Genomic DNA, 8,358 nt, shown 5'->3' on the forward strand with positions numbered 1-8,358 from the left:
CTCTTTCAATGACTAATTAATGGTTTTAAGCATTATTTTATGATTTTAGTGATATTAATGCATGGTTGTCATTTTAGAAATCTTAAGTGATTGACCACTCTTAGAAATAAGCAGCTGAAAATGTCTTTAATGAGACAAAACGTGTCCTGTGAATATTTTTTGATAGTAATGTACAGTTATTTCATCGCAGATGTGTTTATAGAGTATGTATTAAGATGGAACCTCAAGGTTTTTATTTCAAAGTAAGTGGTATGCATTAAGATGGAGTGGAATGACATTAGTACAAGGAAGTACAACTAGGCAACTATCCTCTGTATAACTAATCAGAGAGGAAAAGTGGAAGAGATATGACACTTCAAAAATTAAGATATCGGCCAAAGAAATACAATGGCCAGGAAGGGCATGAAAATGAAAAGACTCCCTAGGCCTTAAAATCCTAATACCATTGAGGTCAGAAAATAACAAGGGTTGACCAAGGGAGGTTGGATAGGATAGTTGAAAGTGAGGAGCTTGGTACAAGTAAGTGGAAGCAATGCCAGGACTCGGCTAAGGGCCCCGTGGTCACCAACCCATGCTCCCAAGTCAAGAGCCCCTGGGATCCCTTTTAGTCACCTCTTACAACAAGCAGGAGATACTGTGGGTGTTATTCTACCACCCCCACCTACAGGGGGAAGACAAATAAATTTGAGTAGTATTTTTAAAAGTAGGAAATATCACAAAATGAGGATTAAGTTGGAATTCAAGAGGACAAATTGGGGCAGCTATTTGTTTATAGGAAGAGGAATTACGGATTGCAATAATGGAAGCGATGCACCGAAAATGGATTTAACCAAAATTTTTTCCTGAAAGTGAGGTTTAATCGGAATAAGTACCTATATGGACGTTCCTGCATAGTGGCGAAGTCATGTGGAAGAATTCGGAACTTGTTGCTGTGCTAGAGGGTGGAGAAAACTTCTGTCTTGCACGGAAAAGGGATCTGCCTAGTCCAAGATGGCGTTTTTTGCAATTATCTCATAATAGAGATTTTGGTGGCTAGACCCCTATTCGGCGCATCACTTCAATTTACCAAGGGAGATGTTCAGTAAATTTCCAAATTGTTTGCAATTATTTAAGAAAACACTAGGTAAACAACAGATCAGGCATCTGTTACCTGGACAACTGTCCTAAATGAAGATCAGCGGTGATTGTTATATGATCGAATATTGGAAGAGAACAAGAGAGGGAACACATTATATAGGGAGTATAATTTCCAACTTCATAGCAGAGTACTAAAGCATAGGAGCGCAGAGAAGCGGTGATAGCAATCGCAGTGTCCGCAAGGGCGAGTGGACGTAGTCGTCTCGAAAGAAGTGGCATTATCGTGGCTATAGAAACTAAACGAAACTGAACTCACCAGCTATATACATGGTCAGGACAAATAAATAAAAACATAATAAAGAAATTAATAATTAAACTAGTAATTGAAACTGAACTCACGTCTGAATGAGTTCGGTAAGAATGTAAATGTAATCATTTTGTTGCATTACGTGCCGACATGTGAAATACGCATTTCCTGAGCTACTCTCATGTGAACTGACTTGCAGTCTTGCCTGTATAACCTCTCCTGTGTGAGAGCTGTTCTCTTTCCCTGCTTTTTCTTATCAGTTACGGAACCAGTACCACGCCAGTTATGAATGAGTTGTTGCACGTGATGTTTTGGTGGCACTGTAGAAGTGGGAAACTGTCTATGGAATTTTCAAAGGCACTTTTTAGGTGGTTTCTTCTTGTGCAAAGAGCACTCGACCAAAAATATTCTCTATGCTGTAGTGTACCTAACCATCGTGATAATAATCTAGCAACACACCCTTAGAAGTCCAATAGTTACTAGCAAACTGCAGCATCAGCTGTCAAGACTTCTAATCATGCCAAGATTGACACAAGCTTATGGTAGACATGATATGGGCTTTTGAGCTTATGGTGTGTCAAGAAAACAAGGTGAAACTCTTTACGTTTCGCAGAGAACTTTGCGGCTTCAGAAGAAAATCTCGACTGTTCACGAGGAAGACTTCTCCAATAATGAAGGTTTAAATTTAGACATTAGTAATAGAAGTGTAAGTGGTATGTTCATTCATCACCAGATGGCTCACCGTACGCGGTACAGCGCTAGCATTCGAAGCGGAAGCTGACGGCACCATCAGAATCGGTCTGGGAGTGTGGGGATGTATAACTGGTGTACACACATATGAAAATACGACACTGACACAAGCCTAGAATGAAACATCTGGTAACGTACGAATTTGGAAAATGCCCAAATGAAACAACAATAGTGAAAGGACAGGAAAGAGTACTAGCTACGCAAATCCTTAATGGTTGGCAACCACGTATTAATTAATTGATAGCCAGTGTCCCTATTGATATGGTTAGGATTTCTACGTATTTCCATAGCTTCCTGTATAATCCTGGACCTGTATGTTGGGGCGGGGGGTGTAAGAGCTTGAACATCTTGGAACACAACATCATGACCCGACGATAAGGTGTGCTCAGCTATTGCTGATTTGTCTAGCTGGTTGAGACGGATATTTCTTTGGTGTTCCTTGATGCGAGTCCCAATGGACTGGCATGTTTGGCCAATGTATAACTTGCCATGATTTCTGCAGCCTGTGTGCAGAAGTGGGAAATCTTAAATTATACTCCCTTTTCTCCTGTCATGTTTGTTCTTTGCCCTTTTTACCACCTGTATTTTGTTTCTTGCCTCTTCCTGTATTTATCTGGCTTTCTTCTTATCCTGCTCTTCCTGCATCAAGACCAACGATCTATTGCGCTGGCCCCTCAATGAGTGTTGAACCAAAAACTGACTTGTCGGAGACTGAGAAGAGACGGATGTAGAAGAACTGGGTTTGATGAGGAGAGAGCCTGTCTATTTTAAGATGTGGAGATTGTCCTCGTTCTTATGTGTTTTCATGTTTATCCTGGTGTCCTCTTTCTGTTCCTCCCTCTTCTCGCACTGATCTGCCATTGTGTTCGTCCTGTTACATGTTCATTTCTTGTACCTTCTTTCTGCAAAAAAAAAAAAAAAAAAAGAGGACACAAAATCCTCCAGTGAGAGTCTGAATTGAGACTTATACTAGCTGTATTACCCATTGTTGTCAGGACATAGGTATTTAAAAAATTAAATTTTAGGTGCCTTCCCCTAAACTACCATTTCATCCAGTATGAAGCACCTTATTCCTAGACAACACTAGTGATTTTCATTAAATTCTGTTCACCCACTTTCTTGTAGTTCAGTGTTAATATGGTCTTAGCAACAAAAATCAAAATTCACGAAAATCTCTGTTATCAAACCCGGTGAAGTAAAAATGTATAAAACATAAATGTTTGGAAGTATAATTCTATATAACTTTATTTATGTAGTATTCATCGATCGGACCATCAATAACAAATATTTGAGAATTAAGTTTTAAGCCTTCCCCTAAACTACCATTTCCGTCAGCGTGAATAAAATTATTCCCTGACTTAACATACCCATTATCATTCAATTCTCTTCAACCATTTTCGCGTAATTCCCGTACGTACATACATACATACATACATACATACATACATATACAGGGTGAAGCGTAATTCGCGCACTCGGGCGTCGCAGCGCGACTCCTCACATGCCAGCAATAAAAAAATGTCTCTTACAAAATTTTGTCTTGCGAGTATATCCAGCAGAAAAACGACGTTGAAGAGTAGCAATCTGGCAACACTGTAACCACATGAAGGGTAACTAGCTCTGTCAGCACACCTTACTCGTGCTGTACAGTTGGTGCAGTGGATAGAGTTTTGGGTTAGCACGTAGGAGGTCGAGTGGTCGATCCTGGGTTGAGGCGTATGTTTTTTATTTTGTAAATGTAGTCCAGGTGGTATGGTATTTGGCATCTTAATTGTCAACAGCGATTGCAGTGGGTCCTCTAGAAACCATTTGCTCTTACATACTACGATCCTAAAAATGAACGAACAATCATTTTCATTGGTCAGCTTTGAAAGGCGCCCTTTCCACGTCGTGGGCGTGAATTTATTCGCACCACTTCATCTACTAGATGTGAAACCTGTTTTCTTTGTACCCTCCTCCAATGGTCCTATAGATTAGTACCAACTAGTATTCTTGCCTCGTTCAGGTCCATTACATTTCGTTGGGGCCTTACGTTACGTTGTTTCAGCGTTACAAAATGTTGTAAATGTAGGATACATGTGACCTCAGAAACGGTGTCTTACTGTATTACAATAGGTAATGTCAGATGGAAATTAGCAAATAAAAAATGTGCCTCAACCCAGGATCGAACCATCGACCTCCTGCATGCCAACCAAATACTCTACCCACTGCACCAACTGTACAGTACGACTAATTTCTGCTGACAGAGGTAGTTACCCTACATGTGGTTACAGTGTTGCCAGATTGCTACTCATGAACATTGTTTTTTTGCCGGATATACTCGCAAGACGAAATTTTGTAAGAGACATTTTTTTATTGCTGGCATGTGAGGAGTCGCGCTGCGACGCCCGAGTGTGCGAATTACGCTTCACCCTGTATACATACATACATACAGACATACAGACATGATGGAAAATTTAAAAGTGCATTTCTTTGATACTGTGGACGCGACCGATACAGAAATACCACTCTTTTTACATTCTGAACAATGTACAAACAAAACTCTTATTATATATATTCTAATTTTCACATACACAAACAAAATTTATCCATTTCCACATTATACTGTAAATCCTTAGAAAATTTAAACTATGGAACTAATTTTCATGCTCTCTGATGATTCAGTTGCCTTCAGGAGTTTTGGTGTGTCTAGCATATAAAAAGATACACCTGTGAATTCCTTTAAATTATATTGAACCATTAAGAGGATTTTTACAAATTTTGCTTTGAAATTGTTTCTATTATCAGTCCCTTGAATTGAGATCAGTGAAAATACTCTTTCTACATTTGCATTGTGCCCTAGTATAGAAAAAAAAAGTGTTCTGCAGGTTTTAATAACTCTAAACTACAATCAACTTTGCCAATTTCTGACTGCAAAGTAACTTGTTATATTCAAGGTCATCACCACTCTCATTCAGGAATTGTTTGAAGTTGCAGAACTAATCAAAAGATAAGCCGGCCCTGCGGTGTAGGGGTAGCATGCCTGCCTCTTACACGGTGGCCCCGGGTTTGATTCCAAGCCAGGTCAGGGATTTTTACCTGCATCTGAGGGCTGGTTCGAGGTCCACTCAGCCTACGTGATTACAATTGAGGAGCTATCTGATGATGAGATGCCGGCCCCGGTCTAGAAAGCGAAGAATAAGGGCCGAGAGGATCCGTCGTACTGACCACACGATACCTCGTAATCTGCAGGCCTTCGTGCTGAGCAGCGGTTGCTTGGTAGGCCATGGCCATTCGGGGCTGTTGCGCCATGGGGTTTAGTTTGGTTTGGATAAAAAGATTTCACATCATCAATTTGAAACTATTGAAAACTTTTTCTGTGGTATTGTAAAGTACACTTAATACTGCAAATACAACATTACTTAAGGTTTTATAAGTAGAGAAGAGCAGATTGAAGCTCCTCCAATGACAATAAATTTCTCAACGCTCACGGGTAGCAAAGGGCAGTGAGTTGCCAACTCACAAGCGATGAAACGAAGAGGATTGAGCAGTATGCCCAAAAGGATTCATTTTTTCCTCCTTTCTTTTCTTCCCTGTAGAAAATTATTTGTTCGTGATATTGTTGCTCTTTCGTAATATTTTCCCCTTTGACCGTAATGCCATAATAATTATGGATAATCCGTAATAGTTGGCACCTCTGCATTTGTTATTGTTGCATAACAATAAAGCAAAATTTGTACTTTCATGAAAATAGAATTTGCTATTACTCATTAAGGAAAGGAGATACAACATTCACAGAACAAAGATTAACGTAATTAGATACCAGCCATGCACTTGATAAGTCTTAAATCTAGATGTTGGCACAATCATGGTTTTGATATATAGGCGCTGATCTCTTAATGCAATTACAATATTCCTTCCTGGATAAAAATCCTTTAACTTTGTTTTTCGAAATCAACATCATTTCCATTGGTTATTGACATTGGTTATAATACTCTTAGTAACGATTAATGTCAAACCAATTTTTCCTTTGCTGAAAGCATATTTCTTACATATATTTGACTGTGGGAACCTGTTGTTCCTTATATTTGACTTGTAATTTGGTGCATGTAAACACATTACTACTAACAAATTATGTATTAATTAATTAATCAATGTATTGAATGTACTCACATGTACCAAAAGTGCCTTATGAAGGGCAATTCACTTGGGACTGAATACTTGCTGTTTTTTTAAATGACTTAATAGTGTGAGGAGCATGGGCACGCCAGGCTGAGTGGCTTGGATGATTGAGGCACTGGTCTTCTGACCCCAACTTGGCAGGTTCCATCCTGGCTCAGTCTGGTGGTATTTGAAGGTGCTCAAATATGTCAGCCTTGTGTTGTTAGATTTACTGGTACATAAAAGAACTCCTGCAGGAATAAATTCAGACACCTTGGCGTCTCCGAAAGCATTAAAACTAGTTAGTGGTACGTAAAGCCAGCCGTCCTGTGGCTGGCACTTCAAGTCCTTGGCTAGGAGACGTGCATTTTCATATGCAATACAGTTTGATTAAAAATTTGGTAGTAGACGTCACTATTATCATGACCACAGGGTTTTGAGGGTTTTGTAGACTTACTTATTAAATTATTTTTGCTGTTTCAGCTAACCTCCAACTAAGTATGCAAGTTAACACAGCTCCATCTTTTAACAGAGTATGTGTGTGATGTCACATATTTAGCATAAATTTTGAATTTCTTTGAAGCACTATCTCATGAAAACTACGTTTTAGATATTCAATTTTTTGCAACTGTAGCCTCCTCGTCGAGTGTCAGTTGAGACATTAAACATAATCGTAGCTTAAATATTCTCGGCAATATACGCTTTCTACCCAAACATTGAAAGCGTCTCAAAATTTTTCTTTATATGTACTTGTTGTACCTTCCAAATAATAAGCGTTCAGTCCCAGATGAATCGCCCTATCTAAAAATGATATTCTTTAAAAACATTAACTTGTGCCTTGTATAACGAATATTTTTAAATAAATGTCTTCTTTGATCAGCTGATGTTCTGTTTTTTGTGTGTGTGACTGTGACGAGGAAGTCAAGTCATTACAGTTGAGTTGAAAAATCTTGCCTCCGTTACTGCACTATTGTCATTTCTTTCCTTCTATTGATTTATTTACACTGTTTACATCCACATTGGTGCACCAAAATCAACCTTATACAATAAAATATTCAAAAAATAAGTGTATAAAAAATAAGTTCATTTTTTAAAACTTGATAATTTCTCCTTTTCCCAAAACTTCATTCTAGACGATCTTGCAGCAAGTGTAATAGGCTGACATAAATGAGAACAATATTCTTTAATCCATGGGTAAATAATGCCAATATCAATCTCGAATTATTATTATTATTTTTACAATGATTATTATTAATATTATGACTTGTGAAGTATGGCTATGAAGTGTTTACATCCATTTAGTATTAATATTATTATTATTATTATTTACATTTGTGAGGTTATGTAATCAAACGTGCTGTGTGTATGTATATATATATACGGTATATATACACAGTATATTAATATGAGTTTATCAATCAATCAATCAATCAATCAATCAATCAATCAATCAATCAATACTGATCTGCATTTATGGCAGTCGCCCAGGTGGCAGATTCCCTATCTGTTGTTTTCCTAGCCTTTTCTTAAATGATTTCAAAGAAATTGGAAATTTATTGAACATCTCCCTTGGTAAGTTATTCCATTCTCTAACTCCCCTTCCTATAAATGAATATTTGCCCCAATTTGTCCTCTTGAATTCCAACTTTATCTTCGTATTGTGATCTTTCCTACTTTTAAAGACGCCACTCAAACTTATTTGTCTACTAATGTCATTCTATGCCATCTCTCCGCTGACAGCTCGGAACATACCATTTAGTCGAGCAGCTCGTCTTCTTTCTCTCAGTTCTTTCCAGCCCAAACTTTGCAACATTTTTGTAATGCTACTCTTTTGTAGGAAATCACCCAGAACAAATTGAGCTGCTTTTCTTTGGATTTTTTCCAGTTCTTGAATCAAGTAATCCTGGTGAGGGTCCCATACGCTGGAACCATACTCTGGTCGGGGCCTTACCAGAGACTTATATGCCCTCTCCTTTACATCCTTATTACAACTCCTAAACACCCTCACAACCATGTGCAGCGATCTGTACCATTTATTTACAATCCCATTTATGCGATTACCGCAATGAGGATCTCTCCTTATA

This window comes from Anabrus simplex, chromosome 13 (assembly GCF_040414725.1).
Source record: "Anabrus simplex isolate iqAnaSimp1 chromosome 13, ASM4041472v1, whole genome shotgun sequence".
Taxonomy (NCBI): domain Eukaryota; kingdom Metazoa; phylum Arthropoda; class Insecta; order Orthoptera; family Tettigoniidae; genus Anabrus; species Anabrus simplex.